Source organism: Phyllobates terribilis, unplaced genomic scaffold, assembly GCF_046119375.1.
Source record: "Phyllobates terribilis strain yellow unplaced genomic scaffold, ASM4611937v1 Scaffold_7__3_contigs__length_470593459, whole genome shotgun sequence".
Taxonomy (NCBI): Eukaryota; Metazoa; Chordata; class Amphibia; order Anura; family Dendrobatidae; genus Phyllobates; species Phyllobates terribilis.
In genome coordinates, this window is record NW_027362767.1 from 172,096,764 (window position 1) to 172,123,563 (window position 26,800).

Below are 26,800 nucleotides of genomic sequence, written 5' to 3' on the forward strand. Positions count from 1 at the left end.
AAAGGATGATTTCTCCAAAACTAGATCCCTATCACAGTACTTGTGTATCAACAAATCCAAGAATACCAGCCAAGAGCCATACAACGATTTCAGTTTAAATCTGATTACTACCTATGGTAAACCTACACAAGTGTTATCCAGTTTATTAAAAAAATACTGGTTCATTTTAAGGAACGATCCAATATTAACTGGTCATTTACTGGAATTTCCTCATGTCATATATCGGAGGAGTGAAAATCTAGGAAACTATATAGCCCCTAGCAATACAACAATTGGTAGCAGACCGAACCATTTAAATTCAGCTCCTATTAGCAATAATGGATATTATAAATGTAACGTCCCTAAATGCTTATGCTGTCAATCCATTGATAACGGAGCTAAAACATTCGTCTCTGCAGTCACTGGAGAGATATATCCCATTCGCTTTAGACTTACATGTCAGTCCTCATATGTGATCTATCTGCTCCAGTGCACCTGCGGCCTGCAATACATTGGCCGCACTATCCAGGAGATGCACTCCAGATTAAATAAACATCGCCAAAATATTAGAAACGGCTTTCCCCTACATAGTGTTTCTAATCATTTCTTAAAAGAACATCAAAAAAATCCTAATAACCTAAAACTAACTATCATTGATCATATAGTTGATACACATCATGATAGACTAAATCGTCTTATTACACGTGAAAATTATTGGATTTTCAAAATGGGAACCTTGTCTCCTGAAGGTTTGAACCTTAATATAGAGAAGACAACTTTTTAAATAATTGTTTTTATATTTTAGCAAATTTATTATATATATCTTTTATATGGGGGAGGAATGGGGGAGGAGAGAGAGAAGGAGAGAAGGAGGGAAGAGGGGAAAGGAGAGAGGGAAGAGAGAAGGGAGGAGAGAAAGAAAAGAGAAAAAATGTATAATTTTTTTTTTTTGGAAATTTTTATTTTTTTTTTATTTTTTTTTTTTTATTTACTTATTTTTTTTTTTTTTCTTCTCTTTCCTTTCTTCGCCTACTCTATTTCCCTAATTATAATGATAGAAACTGATTGTAATTTTATAACTTTATATTTATACATTGTTTCATGTTGTATGTAAAAATTATTATTATTTTTTTTATAATATAAAACATCGGGTGGTAGATAACAATATATCCCATTAAGTATTATGATTAGAAGGATTCACAAGTTTTTATACTGCGAATCCTTTTTATAAGAACCCTATATGCTTCATTAGGTATTAATTTATAACAATCCTTTTTACTCTATTGAGCATATATGAACTCAAGGGGTTAATATAGAGGTATTACTCTGTATCTGGCCCCGCCCCTTTGAAGTAATTGTATACCTAGTCAAATGTATATAAGGATCAATTGTTTGCTGCTTGTCACACCTGATGAAGGTGGCTGTGTCCACCGAAACGCGTTGTGTGTATTAATAAATCAGTCCTTTTAATATTTTTGCCCTGTTATTGGCGCTCTGGTACCGCTATTCATATTCACTGATTGTCCCTTTCCCCCTGTTGGGGTGCGGTAGAGCTGCCTTTAATTTATTGTTCTTTCACCTGTGGGAGGAATTTAATTAGAATTACTACCCTGGTTTTCCAAGCTGCTCTGCCCTAACCACTCCGGAACGCTGCCGGGGGTGTTGGTGAAGCTGGGCGTCCATCTCGGCGTTACATGCAACTAACCTGACCACGAGATCCACCACCAAGAGATCAGGATCTGTGAACGCCGCTGGAAATAGATGACAGCCACCAACAGAGCGGAGCTTGTGGAGCTTTACACTGGGGTTGTGCAGAGGTGCACAACTTCATAAGGTTAGTAGCCATCCCCACACCCCTCTAACAATTGCAATACTGAGTCACCCATTGCGCCTTGTTCTCTCCTCTCTTTACATATTGTTAAGCTACTGCGACCTCCACCACTTTTCCCAGGGGCATTGATATTGTCTTTTTATTCCACTGCGACCTCCACCACTCTTCTAAGGGGCATTAAAACCATCTTATTTAGCTGCTGCGACCTCCACCACTTTCCCAGGGGCATTGATATTGTCTTTTTATTCCACTGTGACCTTCACCATTCTTCCAAGGGGCATTAAAACCGTCTTGTTAAGTTATTGCGATCTCCACCACTTTTCCCAGGGGCATTGATACTGTCTTTTTATTCCACTGCGACCTCCATGTCTTTTCCAAGGGGCATTAAAACCGTATTGTTAACCTACTGCAAACTCCACGTCTCTTCCAAGGGACATTAAAACCGTCTTGTTAAGCTACTGCAACCTCCACGTCTCTTCCAAGGGGCATTAAAACCGTCTTGTTAAGCTACTGCAACCTCCACGTCTCTTCCAAGAGGCATGAAAACCGACTTGTTAAGCTACTGCGACCTCCACGTCTCTTCCAAGGGGCATTAAAAATGTATTGTTAACCTATTGCAAACTCCACGTCTCTTCCAAGGAACATTAAAACCATCTTGTTAAGCTACTGCAAGCTCCACGTCTCTTCCAAGGGGAATTAAAACCGTCTTGTTAAGCTACTGCAACCTCCACGTCTCTTCCAAGGTGCATTAAAACCGTCTTGATAAGCTACTGCGACCTCCACCACTTTTCCCATTGGCATAGATATTGTCTTTTTAATCCACTGCGAACTCCACGTCTCTTCCAAGGGGCATTAAAACCGTCTTGAGAAGCTACTGCAACCTCTACGTCTCTTCCAAGGGGCATTAATACCGTCTTGTTAAGCTACTGCTACCTCCACCACTTTCTCCAGGGGCATTAAAACCATCTTGTTAAGCTACTGCGACCTCCACCATTCTTCCGAGGGGCATTAAAACCTTCTTGTAAAGATACTGCAACCTCCACGATTCTTCCAAGGGGCATTAAAACCGCTTTGTTAAGTTGCTGCAACCTCCACGTCTCTTTCAAGGGGCATTAACACCATCTTGTTAAGATACTGCAACCTCCTCGTCTCTTCCAAGGGGCATTAAAACCGTCTTGTTAAGCTACTGCAACCTCCACGTCTCTTCCAAGAGGCATTAAAACCATCTTGTTAGGCTACTGCAACCTCCACGTCTCTTCCACGGGGCAAAAAAACTGTCTTGGAAAGCTTTTGCAACCTCCACGTCTCTTCCAAGGGCCAATAAAACTGTCTTGTTAGGCTACTGCGACCTCCACTACTTTTCCCAAGGGCATTGATATTGTCTTTTTATTCCACTGCGACCTCCATGTCTCTTCCAAGGGGCATTAAAAACGTTTTGTTAAGCTGCTGCAAACTCCACGTCTCTTCCAAGGGACATTAAAACCGTCTTGTTAAGCTACTGCAACCTCCACGTCTCTTCCAAGGCGCATTAAAACCGTCTTGTTAAGCTACTGCAACCTCCACGTCTCTTCCAAGAGTCATTAAAACCATCTTGTTAAGCTACTGCGACCTCCACCACTTTTCCCAAGTGCATTGATATTTTCTTTTTATTCCACTGCGACCTCCACGTCTCTTCCAAGGGGCATTAAAAACGTATTGTTAACCTTCTGCAAACTCCACTTCTCTTCCAAGGAACATTAAAACCATCTTGTTAAGCTATTGCAACCTCCACGTCTCTTCCAAGGGGATTTAAAACCGTCTTGTTAAGCTACTGCGACCTCCACCACTTTTCCGAAGGGCATTGATATTGTCTTTTTAATCCCCTGTGACCTCCACGTCTCTTCCAAGGTGCATTAAAACCATCTTGTGAAGCTACTGAAACCTCCACGTCTCTTCCAAGGGGCATTAAAACCGTCTTGTTAAGCTACTGCGACCTCCACCACTTCTTACAGGGGGATTAAATCCATCTTGTTAAGCTACTGCGACCTCCACCAGTCTTCCGAGGGGCATTAAAACCATCTTGTTAAGCTACTGCAACCTCCACGATTATTCCAAGGGGCATTAAAACCGTCTTGTTAAGCTACTGCGACCTCCACCACGTTCTCAGGGGCAATGATATTGTCTTTTTATTCCACTGCGACCTCCACCATTCTTCCAAGGGCTATTTAAACTGTCTTGTTAAGCTACTGCGACCTCCACTACTTTTCCCAAGGGCATTGATATTGTCTTTTTATTCCACTGCGACCTCCACGTCTCTTCCAAGGGGCATTAAAACCGTCTTGTTAAGCTACTGCAAACTGCGCGTCTCTTCCAAGGGACATAAAAACCGTCTTGTTAAGCTACTGCAACCTCGACGTCTCTTCCACTGGGCATTAAAACCATCTTTTTAAGCTACTGCAACCTCCACGTCTCTTCCAAGGGCCATTTAAACTGTCTTGTTAAGCTACTGCGACCTCCACTGCTTTTCCCAAGGGCATTGATTTTGTCTTTATATTCCACTGCGACCTCCACGTCTCTTCCACGGGGCATTAAAACCGTCTTGTTAAGCTACTGCAAACTTCACGTCTCTTCCAAGGGACATAAAAACCGTCTTGTTAAGCTACTGCAACCTCCACGACTCTTCCAAGGGGCATTAAAACCGTCTTGTTAAGCTACTGCAGCCTCCACGTCTCTTCCAAGAGGCATGAAAACCGGCTTGTTAAGCTACTGCGACCTCAACCACTTTTCCCAAGGGCATTGATATTGTCTTTTAATTCCACTGCGACCTCCACATCTCTTCCAAGGGGCATTAAAAACGTATTGTTAACCTACTGCAAACTCCACGTCTCTTCCAAGGGACATTAAAACCGCCTTGTTAAGCTACTGCAACCTCCACGTCTCTTCCAAGGGGCATTAAAACCGTCTTGCTAAGCTACTGCGACCTCCACCATTTTCCCCGGGGCAATGATATTGTCTTTTTATTCCACTGCGACCTCCACCATTCTTCCAAGGGGCATTAAAACCGTCTTGTTAAGTTATTGCGACCTCCACCACTTTTCCCAGGGGCATTGATACTGTCTTTTTATTCCACTGCGACCTCCATGTCTTTTCCATGGGGCATTAAAAAAGTCTTGTTAAGCTGCTGCAATCTCCTTGTCTCTTCCAATTGGCATTAAAACCGCCTTGTTAAGCTTCTGCAACCTCCACGTCTCTTCCAAGGGGCATTAAACTGTCTTGTTAAGCTACTGCAACCTCCACGTCTCTTCCAAGGGGCATTAAAACCGTCTTGTTAAGCTACTGCAACCTCCACGTCTCTTCCACGAGGCATTAAAACCGTCTTTTTAAGCTACTGCAACCTCCACGTCTCTTCCAAGGCCCTTAAAACTGTCTTGTTAAGCTACTGCGACCTCCACTACTTTTCCCAAGGGCATTGATATTGTCTTTTTATTCCACTGCGACCTCCACGTCTCTTCCAAGGGGCATTAAAAACTTCTTGTTAAGCTACTGCAAACTCCACGTCTCTTCCAAGGGACATAAAAACCGTCTTGTTAAGCTACTGCAACCTTCACGTCTCTTCCAAGGGGCATTAAAACCGTCTTGTTAAGCTACTGCAACCTCCACGTCTCTTCCAAGAGGCATGAAAACCGACTTGTTAAGCTGCTGCGACCTCCACCACTTTTCCCAAGGGCATTGATATTGTCTTTTTATTCCACTGCGACCTCCACGTCTCTTCCAAGGGGCATTAAAAACGTATTGTTAACATACTGCAAACTCCACGTCTCTTCCAAGGGACATTAAAACCGTCTTGTTAAGCTACTGCAACCTCCACTTCTCTTCCAAGGGGCATTAAAACCGTCTTGTTAAGCTACTGCAACCTCCACGTCTCTTCCAAGAGGCATTAAAACTGTCTTGTTAAGCTACTGCGACCTCCATCACTTTTTCCAAGGGCATTGATATTGTCTTTTTATTCCACTGCGACCTCCACGTCTCTTCCAAGGGGCATTAAAAACGTATTGTTAACCTACTGTAAACTCCACGTCTCTTCCAAGGGACATTAAAACCATCTTGTTAAGCTTCTGCAACCTCCACTTCTCTTCCAAGGGGCATTAAAACCGTCTTGTTAAGCTAAAGCAACCTCCACGTCTCTTCCAAGAGGCATTAAAACCGTCTTGTTAACCTACTGCGACCTCCACCACTTTTCCGAAGGGCATTGATGTTGTCTTTTTATTCCACTGTGATCTCCACGTCTCTTCCAAGGAGCATTAAAACCATTTTGCGAAGCTACTGAAACCTCCACGTCTCTTCCTAGGGGCATTAAAACCATCTTATTAAGCTACTGCGACCTCCACCACTTTTTACATGGGGATTAAAACCGTCTTGATAAGCTACTGCGACTTCCACCAGTCTTCCGAGGGGCATTAAAACCTTATTGTTAAGCTACTACAACCTCCACGATTCTTCCAAGGGGCATTAAAACCGTTTTGTTAAGCTGCTGCAACCTCCACGACTCTTCCAAGGGGCATTAAAACCATCTTGTAAAGATACTGCAACCTCCACGTCTCTTCCAAGTGGCATTAAAACCGTCTTGTTAAGCTACTGTGACCTCCACCACTTTCCCAGGGGAATTGATATTGTCATTTTATTCCACTGCGACCTCCACCATTCTTCCAAGGGGCATTAAAACAGTCTTGTTAAGTCATTGCTACCTCCACCATTTTTCCCAAGGGCATTGATATGGTCTTTTTATTCCACTGCAACCTCCATGTCTCTTCCAAGGGGCATTAAAGACGTATTGCTAACCTACTGCAAACTCCACGTCTCTTCAATGAGGCATTAAAACCGTCTTTTTAAGCTACTGCAACCTCCACGTCTCTTCCAAGGCCCTTAAAACTGTCTTGTTAAGCTACTGCGACCTCCACTACTTTTCCCAAGGGCATTGATATTGTCTTTTTATTCCACTGCGACCTCCACGTCTCTTCCAAGGGGCATTAAAAACTTCTTGTTAAGCTACTGCAAACTCCACGTCTCTTCCAAGGGACATAAAAACCGTCTTGTTAAGCTACTGCAACCTTCACGTCTCTTCCAAGGGGCATTAAAACCGTCTTGTTAAGCTACTGCAACCTCCACGTCTCTTCCAAGAGGCATGAAAACCGACTTGTTAAGCTACTGCGACCTCCACCACTTTTCCCAAGGGCATTGATTTTGTCTTTTTATTCCACTGCGACCTCCACGTCTCTTCCAAGGGGCATTAAAAACGTATTGTTAACCTACTGCAAACTCCACGTCTCTTCCAAGGGACATTAAAACCGTCTTGTTAAGCTACTGCAACCTCCACGTCTCTTCCAAGGGGATTTAAAACCGTCTTGTTAAGCTACTGCAACCTCCACGTCTCTTCCAAGAGGCATTAAAACTGTCTTGTTAAGCTACTGCGACCTCCACCACTTTTACCAAGGGCATTGATATTGTCTTTTTATTCCACTGCGACCTACACGTCTCTTCCAAGGGGCATTAAAAACGTATTGTTAACCTACTGTAAGCTCCACGTCTCTTCCAAGGGACATTAAAACCATCTTGTTAAGCTTCTGCAACCTCCACGTCTCTTCCAAGGGGCATTAAAACCGTCTTGTTAAGCTACTGCAACCTCCACGTCTCTTCCAAGAGGCATTAAAACCGTCTTGTTAACCTACTGCGACCTCCACTACTTTTCCGAAGGGCATTGATGTTGTCTTTTTATTCCACTGTGACCTCCACGTCTCTTCCAAGGAGCATTAAAACCATTTTGCGAAGCTACTGAAACCTCCATGTCTCTTCCTAGGGGCATTAAAACCATCTTATTAGGCTACTGCGACCTCCACCACTTTTTACATGGGGATTAAAACCGTCTTGATAAGCTACTGCGACTTCCACCAGTCTTCCGAGGGGCATTAAAACCGTATTTTTAACCTACTACAACCTCCACGATTCTTCCAAGGGGCATTAAAACCGTTTTGTTAAGCTGCTGCAACCTCCACGACTCTTCCAAGGGGCATTAAAACCATCTTGTAAAGATACTGCAACCTCCACGTCTCTTCCAAGTGGCATTAAAACCGTCTTGTTAAGCTACTGTGACCTCCACCACTTTCACAGGGGAATTGATATTGTCATTTTATTCCACTGCGACCTCCACCATTCTTCCAAGGGGCATTAAAACAGCATTGTTAACCTACTGCAAACTCCACGTCTCTTCCAAGGGACATTAAAACCGTCTTGTTAAGCTACTGCAACCTCCACGTCTCTTCCAAGGGGCATTAAAACCGTCTTTTTAAGCTACTGCAACCTCCACGTCTCTTCCAAGAGGCATGAAAACCGACTTGTTAAGCTACTGCGACCTCCACGTCTCTTCCAAGGGGCATTAAAAATGTATTGTTAACCTATTGCAAACTCCACGTCTCTTCCAAGGAACATTAAAACCATCTTGTTAAGCTACTGCAAGCTCCACGTCTCTTCCAAGGGGAATTAAAACCGTCTTGTTAAGCTACTGCAACCTCCACGTCTCTTCCAAGGTGCATTAAAACCGTCTTGATAAGCTACTGCGACCTCCACCACTTTTCCCATTGGCATAGATATTGTCTTTTTAATCCACTGCGAACTCCACGTCTCTTCCAAGGGGCATTAAAACCGTCTTGAGAAGCTACTGCAACCTCTACGTCTCTTCCAAGGGGCATTAATACCGTCTTGTTAAGCTACTGCTACCTCCACCACTTTCTCCAGGGGCATTAAAACCATCTTGTTAAGCTACTGCGACCTCCACCATTCTTCCGAGGGGCATTAAAACCTTCTTGTAAAGATACTGCAACCTCCACGATTCTTCCAAGGGGCATTAAAACCGCTTTGTTAAGTTGCTGCAACCTCCACGTCTCTTTCAAGGGGCATTAACACCATCTTGTTAAGATACTGCAACCTCCTCGTCTCTTCCAAGGGGCATTAAAACCGTCTTGTTAAGCTACTGCAACCTCCACGTCTCTTCCAAGAGGCATTAAAACCATCTTGTTAGGCTACTGCAACCTCCACGTCTCTTCCACGGGGCAAAAAAACTGTCTTGGAAAGCTTTTGCAACCTCCACGTCTCTTCCAAGGGCCAATAAAACTGTCTTGTTAGGCTACTGCGACCTCCACTACTTTTCCCAAGGGCATTGATATTGTCTTTTTATTCCACTGCGACCTCCACGTCTCTTCCAAGGGGCATTAAAACCGTCTTGTTAAGCTGCTGCAAACTCCACGTCTCTTCCAAGGGACATTAAAACCGTCTTGTTAAGCTACTGCAACCTCCACGTCTCTTCCAAGGCGCATTAAAACCGTCTTGTTAAGCTACTGCAACCTCCACGTCTCTTCCAAGAGGCATTAAAACCATCTTGTTAAGCTACTGCGACCTCCACCACTTTTCCCAAGGGCATTGATATTTTCTTTTTATTCCACTGCGACCTCCACGTCTCTTCCAAGGGGCATTAAAAACGTATTGTTAACCTTCTGCAAACTCCACTTCTCTTCCAAGGAACATTAAAACCATCTTGTTAAGCTATTGCAACCTCCACGTCTCTTCCAAGGGGATTTAAAACCGTCTTGTTAAGCTACTGCGACCTCCACCACTTTTCCGAAGGGCATTGATATTGTCTTTTTAATCCCCTGTGACCTCCACGTCTCTTCCAAGGTGCATTAAAACCATCTTGTGAAGCTACTGAAACCTCCACGTCTCTTCCAAGGGGCATTAAAACCGTCTTGTTAAGCTACTGCGACCTCCACCACTTCTTACAGGGGGATTAAATCCATCTTGTTAAGCTACTGCGACCTCCACCAGTCTTCCGAGGGGCATTAAAACCATCTTGTTAAGCTACTGCAACCTCCACGATTATTCCAAGGGGCATTAAAACCGTCTTGTTAAGCTACTGCGACCTCCACCACGTTCTCAGGGGCAATGATATTGTCTTTTTATTCCACTGCGACCTCCACCATTCTTCCAAGGGCTATTTAAACTGTCTTGTTAAGCTACTGCGACCTCCACTACTTTTCCCAAGGGCATTGATATTGTCTTTTTATTCCACTGCGACCTCCACGTCTCTTCCAAGGGGCATTAAAACCGTCTTGTTAAGCTACTGCAAACTGCGCGTCTCTTCCAAGGGACATAAAAACCGTCTTGTTAAGCTACTGCAACCTCGACGTCTCTTCCACTGGGCATTAAAACCATCTTTTTAAGCTACTGCAACCTCCACGTCTCTTCCAAGGGCCATTTAAACTGTCTTGTTAAGCTACTGCGACCTCCACTGCTTTTCCCAAGGGCATTGATATTGTCTTTATATTCCACTGCGACCTCCACGTCTCTTCCAAGGGGCATTAAAACCGTCTTGTTAAGCTACTGCAAACTTCACGTCTCTTCCAAGGGACATAAAAACCGTCTTGTTAAGCTACTGCAACCTCCACGACTCTTCCAAGGGGCATTAAAACCGTCTTGTTAAGCTACTGCAGCCTCCACGTCTCTTCCAAGAGGCATGAAAACCGGCTTATTAAGCTACTGCGACCTCAACCACTTTTCCCAAGGGCATTGATATTGTCTTTTAATTCCACTGCGACCTCCACATCTCTTCCAAGGGGCATTAAAAACGTATTGTTAACCTACTGCAAACTCCACGTCTCTTCCAAGGGACATTAAAACCGCCTTGTTAAGCTACTGCAACCTCCACGTCTCTTCCAAGGGGCATTAAAACCGTCTTGCTAAGCTACTGCGACCTCCACCATTTTCCCAGGGGCAATGATATTGTCTTTTTATTCCACTGCGACCTCCACCATTCTTCCAAGGGGCATTAAAACCGTCTTGTTAAGTTATTGCGACCTCCACCACTTTTCCCAGGGGCATTGATACTGTCTTTTTATTCCACTGCAACCTCCATGTCTTTTCCATGGGGCATTAAAAAAGTCTTGTTAAGCTGCTGCAATCTCCTTGTCTCTTCCAATTTGCATTAAAACCGCCTTGTTAAGCTTCTGCAACCTCCACGTCTCTTCCAAGGGGCATTAAACTGTCTTGTTAAGCTACTGCAACCTCCACGTCTCTTCCAAGGGGCATTAAAACCGTCTTGTTAAGCTACTGCAACCTCCACGTCTCTTCCACGAGGCATTAAAACCGTCTTTTTAAGCTACTGCAACCTCCACGTCTCTTCCAAGGCCCTTAAAACTGTCTTGTTAAGCTACTGCGACCTCCACTACTTTTCCCAAGGGCATTGATATTGTCTTTTTATTCCACTGCGACCTCCACGTCTCTTCCAAGGGGCATTAAAAACTTCTTGTTAAGCTACTGCAAACTCCACGTCTCTTCCAAGGGACATAAAAACCGTCTTGTTAAGCTACTGCAACCTTCACGTCTCTTCCAAGGGGCATTAAAACCGTCTTGTTAAGCTACTGCAACCTCCACGTCTCTTCCAAGAGGCATGAAAACCGACTTGTTAAGCTGCTGCGACCTCCACCACTTTTCCCAAGGGCATTGATATTGTCTTTTTATTCCACTGCGACCTCCACGTCTCTTCCAAGGGGCATTAAAAACGTATTGTTAACATACTGCAAACTCCACGTCTCTTCCAAGGGACATTAAAACCGTCTTGTTAAGCTACTGCAACCTCCACTTCTCTTCCAAGGGGCATTAAAACCGTCTTGTTAAGCTACTGCAACCTCCACGTCTCTTCCAAGAGGCATTAAAACTGTCTTGTTAAGCTACTGCGACCTCCACCACTTTTTCCAAGGGCATTGATATTGTCTTTTTATTCCACTGCGACCTCCACGTCTCTTCCAAGGGGCATTAAAAACGTATTGTTAACCTACTGTAAACTCCACGTCTCTTCCAAGGGACATTAAAACCATCTTGTTAAGCTTCTGCAACCTCCACTTCTCTTCCAAGGGGCATTAAAACCGTCTTGTTAAGCTAAAGCAACCTCCACGTCTCTTCCAAGAGGCATTAAAACCGTCTTGTTAACATACTGCGACCTCCACCACTTTTCCGAAGGGCATTGATGTTGTCTTTTTATTCCACTGTGATCTCCACGTCTCTTCCAAGGAGCATTAAAACCATTTTGCGAAGCTACTGAAACCTCCATGTCTCTTCCTAGGGGCATTAAAACCATCTTATTAAGCTACTGCGACCTCCACCACTTTTTACATGGGGGTAAAAACCGTCTTGATAAGCTACTGCGAGTTCCACCAGTCTTCCGAGGGGCATTAAAACCTTATTGTTAAGCTACTACAACCTCCACGATTCTTCCAAGGGGCATTAAAACCGTTTTGTTAAGCTGCTGCAACCTCCACGACTCTTCCAAGGGGCATTAAAACCATCTTGTAAAGATACTGCAACCTCCACGTCTCTTCCAAGTGGCATTAAAACCGTCTTGTTAAGCTACTGTGACCTCCACCACTTTCCCAGAGGAATTGATATTGTCATTTTATTCCACTGCGACCTCCACCATTCTTCCAAGGGGCATTAAAACAGTCTTGTTAAGTCATTGCTACCTCCACCATTTTTCTCAAGGGCATTGATATGGTCTTTTTATTCCACTGCAACCTCCATGTCTCTTCCAAGGGGCATTAAAGACGTATTGCTAACCTACTGCAAACTCCACGTCTCTTCCATGAGGCATTAAAACCGTCTTTTTAAGCTACTGCAACCTCCACGTCTCTTCCAAGGCCCTTAAAACTGTCTTGTTAAGCTACTGCGACCTCCACTACTTTTCCCAAGGGCATTGATATTGTCTTTTTATTCCACTGCGACCTCCACGTCTCTTCCAAGGGGCATTAAAAACTTCTTGTTAAGCTACTGCAAACTCCACGTCTCTTCCAAGGGACATAAAAACCGTCTTGTTAAGCTACTGCAACCTTCACGTCTCTTCCAAGGGGCATTAAAACCGTCTTGTTAAGCTACTGCAACCTCCACGTCTCTTCCAAGAGGCATGAAAACCGACTTGTTAAGCTACTGCGACCTCCACCACTTTTCCCAAGGGCATTGATATTGTCTTTTTATTCCACTGCGACCTCCACGTCTCTTCCAAGGGGCATTAAAAACGTATTGTTAACCTACTGCAAACTCCACGTCTCTTCCAAGGGACATTAAAACCGCCTTGTTAAGCTACTGCAACCTCCACTTCTCTTCCAAGGGGCATTAAAACGGTCTTGTTAAGCTACTGCAACCTCCACGTCTCTTCCAAGAGGCATTAAAACTGTCTTGTTAAGCTACTGCGACCTCCACCACTTTTACCAAGGGCATTGATATTGTCTTTTTATTCCACTGCGACCTCCACGTCTCTTCCAAGGGGCATTAAAAACGTATTGTTAACCTACTGTAAGCTCCACGTCTCTTCCAAGGGACATTAAAACCATCTTGTTAAGCTTCTGCAACCTCCACGTCTCTTCCAAGGGGCATTAAAACCGTCTTGTTAAGCTACTGCAACCTCCACGTCTCTTCCAAGAGGCATTAAAACCGTCTTGTTAACCTACTGCGACCTCCACCACTTTTCCGAAGGGCATTGATGTTGTCTTTTTATTCCACTGTGACCTCCACGTCTCTTCCAAGGAGCATTAAAACCATTTTGCAAAGCTACTGAAACCTCCACGTCTCTTCCTAGGGGCATTAAAACCATCTTATTAGGCTACTGCGACCTCCACCAGTTTTTACTTGGGGATTAAAACCGTCTTGATAAGCTACTGCGACTTCCACCAGTCTTCCGAGGGGCATTAAAACCGTATTTTTAAGCTACTACAACCTCCACGATTCTTCCAAGGGGCATTAAAACCGTTTTGTTAAGCTGCTGCAACCTCCACGACTCTTCCAAGGGGCATTAAAACCATCTTGTAAAGATACTGCAACCTCCACGTCTCTTCCAAGTGGCATTAAAACCGTCTTGTTAAGCTACTGTGACCTCCACCACTTTCACAGGGGAATTGATATTGTCATTTTATTCCACTGCGACCTCCACCATTCTTCCAAGGGGCATTAAAACAGTCTTGTTAAGTCATTGCTAGCTCCACCACTTTTCCCAAGGGCAATGATATGGTCTTTTTATTCCACTGCAACCTCCATGTCTCTTCCAAGGGCATTAAAAACGTATCGCTAACCTACTGCAAACTCCACGTCTCTTCCAAAGGACATTAAAACTGTCTTGTTAAGCTGCTGCAACCTCCACGTCTCTTCCAAGGGGCATTAAAACCGTCTTGTTAAGCTACTGCAACCTCCACGTCTCTTCCAAAAGGCATTAAAACTGTCTTATTAAGCTACTGCGACCTCCACCAATTATCCCAAGGGCATTGATATTGTCTTTTTATAACACAGCGACCTCCACGTCTCTTCCAAGGGGCATTAAAAATTTATTGTTAAGCTGCTGCAAATTCCACGTCTCTTCCAAGGGACTTTAAAACCGTCTTGTTAAGCTACTGCAACCTCCACGTCGCTTCCAAGGTGCATTAAAACCGTCTTGATAAGCTACTGCAACCTCCACGCCTCTTCCCAGAGGCATTAAAACCGTCTTGTTAAGCTACTGCGACCTCCACCACTTTTAGATTGGCATTGATATTGTCTTTTTAATCCACTGCGACCTCCACGTCTCTTCCAAGGGGCATTAAAACCGTCTTGTTAAGCTACTGCAACCTCCACGTCTCTTCCAAGAGGCATGAAAACCGACTTGTTAAGCTACTGTGACCTCCACCACTTTTCCCAAGGGCATTGATATAGTCTTTTTATTCCACTGCGACCTCCACGTCTCTTCCAAGGGGCATTAAAAACGTATTGTTAACATACTGCAAACTCCACGTCTCTTCCAAGGGACATTAAAACCGTCTTGTTAAGCTACTGCAACCTCCACTTCTCTTCCAAGGGGCATTAAAACCGTCTTGTTAAGCTACTGCAACCTCCACGTCTCTTCCAAGAGGCATTAAAACTGTCTTGTTATGATACTGCGACCTCCACCACTTTTACCAAGGGCATTGATATTGTCTTTTTATTCCACTGCGACCTCCACGTCTCTTCCAAGGGGCATTAAAAACGTATTGTTAACCTACTGTAAACTCCACTTCTCTTCCAAGGGACATTAAAACCATCTTGTTAAGCTTCTGCAACCTCCACGTCTCTTCCATGGGGCATTAAAACCGTCTTGTTAAGCTACTGCATCCTCCACGTCTCTTCCAAGAGGCATTAAAACCGTCTTGTTAACCTACTGCGACCTCCACCACTTTTCCGAAGGGCATTGATGTTGTCTTTTTATTCCACTGTGACCTCCACGTCTCTTCCAAGGAACATTAAAACCATTTTGCGAAGCTACTGAAACCTCCACGTCTCTTCCTAGGGGCATTAAAACCATCTTATTAAGCTACTGCGACCTCCACCACTTTTTACATGGGGATTAAAACCTAGTGTTGAGCCACCCCCGTAGTGTTCGAGTTCGGTTGGGTTCGTCGAACACCCGTGTGTTCGCCGAACTGTTCGTCGAACTGTTCGTCGAACACCTTCGAACACCGTTAAAACCAATGGCAGGCAAACAAAAACACATAGAAACACATAGAAAACACCTTCAAAGGTGTCCAAAAGCTGACAAACTGCTCAGAAGACACAACTAACACATGGAAAAGTGACAAGTACATATAGTCATGCGAAAATAAAAGAGGTGGAGGAGTAAAAGGAGGAGGAGACACAGATATAGGCATGTCATGCCCTTCTAAAATCCAAAAAGTGAGAAGCCGACACGGCCAGTCCGCTCCTGCCCGTGCCACCTCCGTGTCGCCGGGTTTGTGCCAGAGCCGCGGTGAACCCTGATGGCCAGCCCCCCTCTCCCAATACTGGTGCCTGTCCGCTGGTGGGTCGAGCGAGCCCCCCTGTGGTGGAGGCAGCTCTAAGCTTTTTAATTTAAATTGTCTCTCTAATTTGAATGAAAGGCATCCTACTGCCAGTCCCAGCCCCTATGCCTTGGGGTGCCTCCTGATGCTCTTCACTGAGTATCCCATGGTCCCGAAGCATTTCCTTTGAAAAAATTAAGTGTCTAAACTACAGGTGGTGTAGCTTGCTTAACAGCTGGGATAATCCGCTGACTAGCAGACACTGCTACTAGGCACAAAGTATTTCCTGGGCTAGATGCAGTTAAAAATTTGTAATTAGATACTCTCGTTGGATGCTGAGAAAGCATTCCATAGGGTCTCCTGGCACGCCATATATGATTCTCTTAAAAAGCTTTGGGTAGGGGTCTAGGGGACCCTTTTATAGCCAAAATCACGGCCCTGTATCGCAATACGTCACCTAGGCTGAAGATAAATGGAACTGTAGCACCCTGAGGGCTCGGTTGCTACAGACGTATTGCACCTCACCCAGAGGTGTGATATCTCACTCTCAGGTAAGGATGGAGTGTGGATCAGGACCCGACACCTGCATGCATTACACCACATTGCCGTGGGGCAGGGCGACCAATATGCCCCTGAGATGGGCACGACAGTCCCTGTCCCTGGCTGGAGTGGGGGTAGGGAACACTGAGGAAGGGGAACCCTGTAGTGCAGGAGCAGGGAGGAAGCAGTTCCTGGGTGCATTGAGAAGGGAGTATAAAAGGTGGGCACCATCTTAGTTCAGTGCAGAGAAGTCTGAGCAGAAGTGGCAGGGAGCAGGGGCTCTGCATGAGCTCTGCTCCGGAGGCGGGCCTAGTAACAGAGGCCCAGGCCTGGAAGAGGGAGAAGGAAGGAAGAGGAGCGGAGAAGGCTCCAGGAACGAGGAATGAAGGGATCCCAGGGGTGCGGACGGGCGAGTCGCCACCGCACGCCCGAATCCACCTGCGTGGAGGGGTCAGGCCAAAGGGGGAGACCGGTCCCCGAACTAGTGGAGGCAGGAAACGACCCTCAGCTAGAAACCGGAGGCTCTGACATTTTATGTGGCGCAGCCCCTCGCTACACCCGCTAGGAAGGCACCACATAGGGTCAGGGAAACTGGCGCCAAGTTTACCAAGAGGAGGCCCGAGGCAGCCGGACAGAAGTGTTGGTAAGAAAGGCCAGACAAAGGACACACAAAGGGGGTCCTGTGAAGTGCTCCAAAGTTATCTGGGAGTTGTCTGAGCCCCTCACCTGGTGAGCACAGTACGACGTGGGCAGCCGTTACCTGCAGACGTGGTCTGGATAATAAGAACTGTGAGTAAAGGCCCTGGACTGCATCACTGACTCCGTGTCGTTACTGCTGCTGCCCTGCACCATCACCCCCATCCTCCGCATACACTGCCCTGAGGCTATACTCCTCCCATGGGGAGTTATGCTACGCTCTGCTGCACCCACAACACCAGCCTCAGCGGTCTGCCCTGTAGCGGCGGTTCACTCTGACCGCAATCCACGGGTGGCGTAGTCGGACATTTAAACATCAAAACCACATAAATAGTTCCGCCACTGGTTTGACCGCCCTGAGCCACGGAACCGGGTCGCCGCCACGAAGACTACAACCACCAGCATCCACCAAAAAGGGTCCGGCTCCGGGTGTCCCAAGGCCCAGGGGGTGCGTCAGAACATTTTCATCACCTTTCACAATCACCAATGGGACAAGGCAGGGATGTCCTCTGTCCCCTCTCTTATACATCCTAGTGACGGAGCACCTGCTCTCATCAATTCGCCATAACCCCAATATTAGGTGGATTGAGGTGGGAGGCACCGAGTACAAGTGCTCTCTATTTGCTGATGATGTCCTAGTATATATCACTCAATCACATATATCCATCCATGCTGTTATGGCTGAAATAGATCACTTTGTTACATGGTAAAATTTTAAAATCAATGCAGCGAAGTCTGAGGCCCTCGATGTCTCCCTCCCCAAATCCATATAGGATTCCATCCAGTCCAACTTTCCCTTTGCCTGGCCCTCACAGGGTATCAAATACTTAGGAATTCCTATTCATAGAGACCTCTCCCATCTATGTTATCTTAATTTTGGGCCCTTTATTGAACAATTCCATACAGACCACGGTTGGCAAGTTAGAACTGTAAGATTCACTACGTGAACCGCTGGTGTTTTGTGGGAAAGCACATGTACACCGCGTTCCAAATTATTATGCAAAAAGTGTTTAGGAGTGATAAGGGAAGAATTTGTTTGTTTGTCAGTTAAACTCATTGATGGTGATGTGTGTCAGGGCTCTTTATATCACTGTAAGCAATTGCAGACACCTGTGCTAATTAGTTTGGCAGGTGTGTCCAATGAAAGGCAAGACTACTTAAGAAGGCTCTCTCACATTATTAAGCAGCCTACATTTTCTGCCAAAATGGGAAAGAAAAAGGATGTGTCGGCTGCTGAGAAGCAACAAATTGTGGAGTGTTTAGGTCAAGGCATGACTACAATCAACATTGTGCGATGATCAGGATGAAGTGTCTTGGCAATCAAGAAGTATGTAGCTGATTCACAGTACACACGTGTGCGTGCTGATAAGGGCAAATTGAGGACTTTTTCCTACAGGCAATTACGTCAGGTTGAAAGAGCAGCGGCAAAAAAGCCTTGTCATAGCAGCAGACAAGTTTTTGAAGCTGCTTGTGCCTCCAACGTCCCCCGAACAACAAGATGCAGGGTCCTTCAGAGGTTTGCAGCTGTGCATACGCCATCCTGTCGACCTCCTCTATCCACTTCACACAAGCAGAAACGGCTCCAGTGGGCCAAACATTACATGAAGACTGATTTCAAAACTGTTTTGTTCACGGATGAGTGCCGTGCAGCGCTCGATGGTCCAGATGGATAGAGTGGAGGATGGCTGGTTGATGGACACCCCACGCAAACACAGCTACAGCGCCAACAAGGAGGAGGTGGAGTAATGTTTTGGGCTGGAATCATGGGGAGAGAGATTGTCGGCCCCTTTAGGATCCCTGAAGGCGCTAAAGATGAACTCCATAATGTATGTGGATTTTCTCAAACAGCACTTCCTGCCATGGTTCAAGAAGAAGAACCGTGTATTTCACAGCAAGATCATTTTTCTGCATGATAATGCACCATCTCATGCTGCACATAAAACATCTGCATCTCTGGCTGATATGGGCATAAAAGGGGACAAACTTATGGTGTGACCCCCATGCTCCCCTGACCTCTACCCCATTCAGAACCTTTGGAGCATCATTAAAAGGAGTGTCTATGATGGCGGGAGGCAGTTCACATCTAAGCAACAGCTCTGGGATGGTATTCTGTCCTCATGCAAAACAATTGAAGCAGAAACCATCCAAAACCTGACAAATTCAATGGACGAGAGAGTTCAGAAGCTCCTTTCGAACAAGGGGTCCTATGTGAAAATGTAACATCACCTAGAATAAAGTTTTGAGTTGAAAACTGTTTGATTTCAGTTTCTAACAACCTGCTAATGCTTATAATTTCAAAAATGACCATTTTTTTGGTCTTTATTAAAATGAAAAGGTTGATCGAAAAGTTTGGGGGATCTAAGAGTGTGGCAACCCAGTAGTCATGATTACTTCGAATTCTGACAATATGAGGGTCATGCTGCAGGTAGTGCAGCAAGAAGGCACTTATGTGTCTTGCGCATCTCGGAGCCCCAAAATTATTTTCCGGGCTAGATGCAGCTAAAAATTATTTTTAATTTTAAATCTGGTGGAGCTTATTATAGATGGCCTAATAGGATCAGTGCTGCACACTGCTACAAAGCCCAAATTATTTTCCAGTCAAGATACAGATAAACATGATTAGTAATTTGAAAGCTTAAAATGTTTGGTAGGGTGATTTTAACCAATCATCAAGCTTTTACTCTCCCCAGGATGACACAGGGGTATAAAAGTCGTTTCGGATCCATGATTTGTTCATCTTTATGAACGTGAGTCTGTCTACATTATCAGTGGAGAGCCGCGTGCGCTTATCTGTCAGCACACCACCAGCAGCGCTGAACACACGTTCAGACAGAACGCTGGCTGCGGGGCATGACAAGATCTCCAAGGCGTAAGTGGCTAGCTCCGGCCATTTATCCAGATTGGAAGCCCAAAAAGAGCAAGGGTCCAGTGACACAGTCGTGGCTTCAATGTTTACTTGGAGATACTCCTGTACTATCGTCTCTAGGCGTTGACTATGTGTCAGACTTCTTGTCTCCTGTGGCCTTGCAAAGGATGGGCTAAAAAAGTGGTGAAATGATTCCGCAAAATTGATGTTACCAGCAGATACTGTGGTTCTGTTACGGTTTGAGTGCTGAACACTTGACGGTCCCACGGTTGGCAAGTTGGAACTGTGAGATTCACTACGTGCACCACTGGTATTTTGTGGAAAAGCACATGTAAGATTCTGCAACAGTCTCTGCTGATACTCCTGCATGCGTGCATCCCTTTCTATGGCAGGAATAATTTCTGCAAATTTACTTTTGTACCGGGGATCTAACAGTGTGGCAACCCAGTAGTCAGGATTATTTCTAATTCTCACAATTCGAGGGTCATGTTGCAGGTAGTGCAGCAAGAAGGCACTCATGTGTGTTGCGCATCCAGGAGCACCAAGTCCCTGTTGTGTTGGTGGCGAGGTAACAATCATGCTTCCTTCCTCTGTCCTCTCCCCCCAACCTCGCACAACAGAAATGTGATCAAGGTCTCCCTCATCTGATGAGTCTTCCATCAGTTCGTCCTCCACTTCTTCCTGGGCTCCTGCACCTTCCTCACTAGTTTGGCTGCTACCATGCGCCCTGGTAAAACCATCTCCCCCACCCTCACATGCCTGCCGCCTTGGTGCTGCCGACCTTCTGGACCTTGCAGATGTTAGCCCTTCCGCATACAACTCCTCCTCCTCTACTTCCTCCACCTCCTCTTGTGCCACCACCTGACTCCGAATTCTGTTTAACATGTGCTCCAGCATGTAAATCACCGGAATAGTCATGCTGATAAAGGCATCGTCAGCACTAAACATCTTCGTCGCCATTTCAAAACTGTGCAGAAGGGTGCATAGGTCCCTGATCTGAGACCACTCCTCCAGCGTGATTTGCCCCACCTCTGAATCTCGTTGGCCCAGGCTATACGTCAGAACGTATTGCACCAGGGCTTGTCGGTGCTGCCACAGTCGCTGCAACATGTGCAGAGTTGAATTCCACCGGGTAGGCACATCGCATTTTAGCCGGTGAAGTGGCAGGCCCAACGACTTCTGTAGAGATGTAAGTCGCTGAGCTGCGGGATGCGAACGGCGGAAGTGAGCACACAGCGACCGTGCCCTCTGCAGAAGGCCATCTAGTCTGGGATAGTGGGCTAAAAATTGCTGGACAACCAGGTTCAACACGTGAGCCATACAAGGCACGTGTGTGACATTGCCCCGGCGACGGGCCGCACCCAGGTTTGCAGCATTGTCGCACACGGCCTTCCCTGGTTTCAGGTCCAGTGGAGACAACCATTCATGAAATTGGTTCTCCAGAGCTGACCACAACTCCTCAGCTGTGTGACTCACATTTCCCAGACATTTCAATGTAAAAACCGCCTGATGACGTTGAGCCCTACTGCCAGAATAGTAAGGAGGTGTGCAGGATCCCTTCTGCGCAGTTAGAAAGCTTGTGGCATGACCAGACAGGCTTTGGGTGCAGGTGGAAGACCGAGAGGAGGTTGAGGAGGCAGAAGCAGTGGAGGAACTTTGACATAAAGAGGATTGACGCACAACTCGTGGGGACGGCAAGACTTGGACAGCAGCCCCTTGTCCTGCTGTCACCATAGTTACCCAGTGCCCAGTCAGCGACATGTAACGCCCCTGTCCATGCCTACTCGTCCAAGTGTCTGTGGTGAAATGCACCCTGTCACACACAGAGTTTCTCAAAGAAGCGGTGATGTTGTGTGCGACATGCTGGTGGAGCGCAGGCACACCTTTCTTTGAGAAGTAGTGCCGACTGGGCATCTGGTACTGGGGCACTGCGACGGACATAAGGTCTCGAAAATCCTCTGTGTCCACCAGGCGGAAAGGCAGCATTTCTGTAGCCAAGAGCTTGCAGATGGTGAAATTCAACCTCTTAGCTTTCTCATGGCTAGGAGGAAATGGTCTTTTACTTGTCCACATCTGAGGGACCGAGGGCTGGCTATTGTGCTTAGACGGGGTTGATAAGGGTGTCCCCGGCAAACTGCCGGTCTGTGAGGAAGATGCAGGCGGACATGTTAGGTTGCCTTGATCCAAAGGTGGTGCTATCGATGTCGGACAGCGCTCAACACCAGCTGGTGTTACCACCTCCAAAGAAAATGATGACCTGCCAATCACGCTGGCTGTTGCGGGTAAAGAGGTGGCAGGTCTGCGCCCCAAAACAGGTGTGACTGCTGTCCCCCCAATCACAGAGGATGAAGAGGCCGCGGATGCACAAGATATGGCAGACGGTGGTTGGCCCGGCCGGCTAGGCCGCATTGTAGCACACTGAGCTTCCCACTGCAACTTATGCTTCATGTCCATGTGCCGGTTCATGCATGAAGTACTCAAACTATGTATTTTTTGGCCTCTACTTAGCTTTTGCTGACAAATGTTACAGATAACACGAGTTGGGTCATCTTTATCGATCTGAAAAAATGCCCAGGCTATGCAAGGCTTAGGACCCATGCGACCTGAAGAGCCACCACGACTTGTGGTGAGAGGCAGAGTTGTGTTTGAGGATGCAGTTGTTGACGTGCTTCCAGTACTACGTCTCTGTCCAGGAAGGCGCAACCTGACCTCGTCGTCACTAGCATCTTCCTCCACCTCCTCTGCTGACCTCATCTCTTGGCTGACTGTGGGTTGACAGTAAGTGGGATCTCCGACCTCATCATCATCACCCTGTGCGTTATCACACCCGTCGTCCTCAGAGCCAACCTGTTCCTGCCCTGACAAAAAACTAAAGTTGTCGCTCCAATCAGGTATTTGAGTCTTATCATCGTCTTCCTCATTGTCTCCACCAACAGGAGTTACAGTTTGGGAATGAGGGTCTACATTATGGTCAGAACCTTCTGCGTCTGGTCCTGGATCCGACTCATAAAGATTCTGGGCATCAGTGCAGATCATTTCCTCGTCTGGATTCACAGAAGCGCTGGAGTCGACCTCTGATTCCCAGGCTATAGTATGAGTAAACAGCTCTGCAGACTCAACCATCTGTTCTACCTCATACTCAGACGGGCAGCTGGAGATTTGGGAGCTGTGAGGAAGCAAGTGCGATTTGGGTGACACCTTTGAGGACTGGAGTATTTGTGATGTTGAAGTTGATGTGGAGGAGAGCCCACTTAAAGGAGCACTTGTTATCCGTTGAAGCACCTGCTGTTTTTGTGCCTCATCTGGAATTTGTAGCGATTGGCGTGGCCGTAAGAAAGGGATCTTATCACATTGTCCGCTAAAAGAAGTAGACATTTTAGTTTGGCTGGAAGATGGTCTTTCTTCTGCAGATGTTACTGTTGCTTTAACACCTACCCCACGGACACAACCTTTTTTCCCCTTCCCAACACGCCTATTCCCCTTTCCACCAGCAGCAGGCCTTTTTCCACTCATTTTGGTGGTTAACTAATTCACAAATCTGGAGTTGTTTGCACAAAAAAACAATGGATGGTAACCGAGCAGAGCTGAGTGGCCAAACTGTGGTATTAGGCCAAAACTATTGGCTGGGTTAGATGCAGAAAAAAATTATTTTGAATTTGCAACCTGATGGAGGTCAGTATAGATGGACTAATAGAGAAAGTCCGACACACTACTAGAAGGCCAAATATTTTTTCAGAGGTAGATGCAGAAAAAAATATATTCAGTTTGCAACCTGATGGAGGTCAGTATAGAGGGATTAATAGAACAAGACCCACACACAGCTAGAAGCCCAATATTTTTTTCAGAGGTAGATGCAGAAAAAACTATATTCAGTTTGCAACCTGATGGAGGTCAGTATAGATGGACTAATAGAACAAGTCCCACACACTGCTAGAAGCCCAAATATTTTTTCAGAGGTACTGTAGATGCAGATAAAAATTAGTTTTAATTTGCAACCTGATGGAGGTCAGTATAGATGGACTAATAGAGAAAGTCCGACACACTACTAGAAGGCCAAATATTTTTTCAGAGGTAGATGCAGAAAAAATATATTCAGTTTGCAACCTGATGGAGGTCAGTATAGATGGACTAATAGAACAAGTCCCACACACTGCTAGAAGCCCAAATATTTTTTCAGAGGTACTGTAGATGCAGATAAAAATTAGTTTTAATTTGCTACCTGATGGAGGTCAGTATAGATGGACTAATAGAGAAAGTCCGACACACTACTAGAAGGCCAAATATTTTTTCAGAGGTAGATGCAGAAAAAAATATATTCAGTTTGCAACCTGATGGAGGTCAGTATAGATGGACTAATACAAGTCCCACACACAGCTAGAAGCCCAAATATTTTTTCAGAGGTACTGTAGATGCAGATAAAAATTAGTTTTAATTTGCAACCTGATGGAGGTCAGTATAGATGGACTAAAAGAGAAAGTCCGACACACTACTAGAAGGCCAAATATTTTTTCAGAGCTAGATGCAGAAAAAAATTATATTCAGTTTGCAACCTGATGGAGGTCAGTATAGATGGATTAATACAACAAGACCCACACACAGCTAGAAGCCCAATATTTTTTCAGAGGTAGATGCAGAAAAAAATATATTCAGTTTGCAACCTGATGGAGGTCAGTATAGATGGACTAATAGAACAAGTCCCACACACTGCTAGAAGCCCAAATATTTTTTCAGAGGTACTGTAGATGCAGATAAAAATTAGTTTTAATTTGCAACCTGATGGAGGTCAGTATAGATGGACTAATAGAGAAAGTCCGACACACTACTAGAAGGCCAAATATTTTTTCAGAGCTAGATGCAGAAAAAAATTATATTCAGTTTGCAACCTGATGGAGGTCAGTATAGATGGACTAATAGAGAAAGTCCGACACACTACTAGAAGGCCAAATATTTTTTCAGAGGTAGATGCAGAAAAAAATATATTCAGTTTGCAACCTGATGGAGGTCAGTATAGATGGATTAATAGAACAAGACCCACACACAGCTAGAAGCCCAATATTTTTTCAGAGGTAGATGCAGAAAAAACTATATTCAGTTTGCAACCTGATGGAGGTCAGTATAGATGGACTAATAGAACAAGTCCCACACACTGCTAGAAGCCCAAATATTTTTTCAGAGGTACTGTAGATGCAGATAAAAATTAGTTTTAATTTGCAACCTGATGGAGGTCAGTATAGATGGACTAATAGAGAAAGTCCGACACACTACTAGAAGGCCAAATATTTTTTCAGATGTAGATGCAGAAAAAAATATATTCAGTTTGCAACCTGATGGAGGTCAGTATAGATGGATTAATAGAACAAGACCCACACACAGCTAGAAGCCCAATATTTTTTCAGAGGTAGATGCAGAAAAAAATATATTCAGTTTGCAACCTGATGGAGGTCAGTATAGATGGACTAATAGAACAAGTCCCACACACTGCTAGAAGCCCAAATATTTTTTCAGAGGTACTGTAGATGCAGATAAAAATTAGTTTTAATTTGCAACCTGATGGAGGTCAGTATAGATGGACTAATAGAGAAAGTCCGACACACTACTAGAAGGCCAAATATTTTTTCAGAGGTAGATGCAGAAAAAAATATATTCAGTTTGCATCCTGATGGAGGTCAGTATAGATGGATTAATAGAACAAGACCCACACACAGCTAGAAGCCCAATATTTTTTCAGAGGTAGATGCAGAAAAAAATATATTCAGTTTGCAACCTGATGGAGGTCAGTATAGATGGACTAATAGAACAAGTCCCACACACTGCTAGAAGCCCAAATATTTTTTCAGAGGTACTGTAGATGTAGATAAAAATTAGTTTTAATTTGCAACCTGATGGAGGTCAGTATAGATGGACTAATAGAATGATGCTATGCCCAAAAGATTTTACTTCACTAGGTGCAGTAAAAAAATTGGTATTCTATACACAGGTGGTATATCTTGCAACACAGATAGGCTACTCCACTGACTAACACACTCTGCAATAGGCCAAAAAGGATTAGCTTTGCTAGATTCAGCCAAATGCTGTGAAAAAAACTTGCACAGCACTGGCACAGACCTGCCTGGCAAAAACTGATAGGAACTGATGTAACCTAGTCCTGAAAAGGACTCCAATTACAATTAGTCTTTACTCCCACAACCTATCTATTTAAGAGCACAGACCTCCCTGATAAAAGTCGTAGGAAATGCTGTAACCTAGTCCTTAAAAGGACTGCAATCACAACTATTCCCTACTCCCAAGCTATCTGTATATTTGTGCGAAAATTGGCTTGAAATTAACAAGGTATAGCGCACACAGCAACAGCGGTGCCGTCTAACACGCAGCTGCAGCAGTGAGAAAATGGTGGCGACGGGGAAAATGGCTTGGTCTTATAGGGCAAGGACATGTGACATACACTGCCAATGACACATGCCCTTGATTGTGTGAAAAAAAGCACTTCGCTCCGTGTGTGCGCTGCTGATAGGCTGACAGATTGCACCTCCCCACTGTAAATGCGGGAAAGAGAAAAAAAAATGGAGATCTTCATTGTTCCTGCAGAGATCCATCCCCTGCCCCTCCCCCCACCCCGCGGTACACTCAAACTGCGTATTAACATTAATTTTCATCATTACTGAGAAAAAATCCAGTTATGATTTTGGTGCACGAACAGTTATCGAACATAACCTCGAACAGCCGAATTTTTCTCAAATTGTTCGTGTTCGCCGAATGGCTCGAACACCGCCCAAAACAGCTCGAATTTGAGATTGGCGAACAGTTTGAGTAGAACAACGCTCATCTCTATTAAAACCGTCTTGATAAGCTACTGCGACTTCCACCAGTCTTCCGAGGGGCATTAAAACCATATTGTTAAGCTACTACAACCTCCACGATTCTTCCAAGGGGCATTAAAACCGTTTTGTTAAGCTGCTGCAACCTCCATGACTCTTCCAAGGGGCATTAAAACCATCTTGTAAAGATACTGCAACCTCCACGTCTCTTCCAAGTGGCATT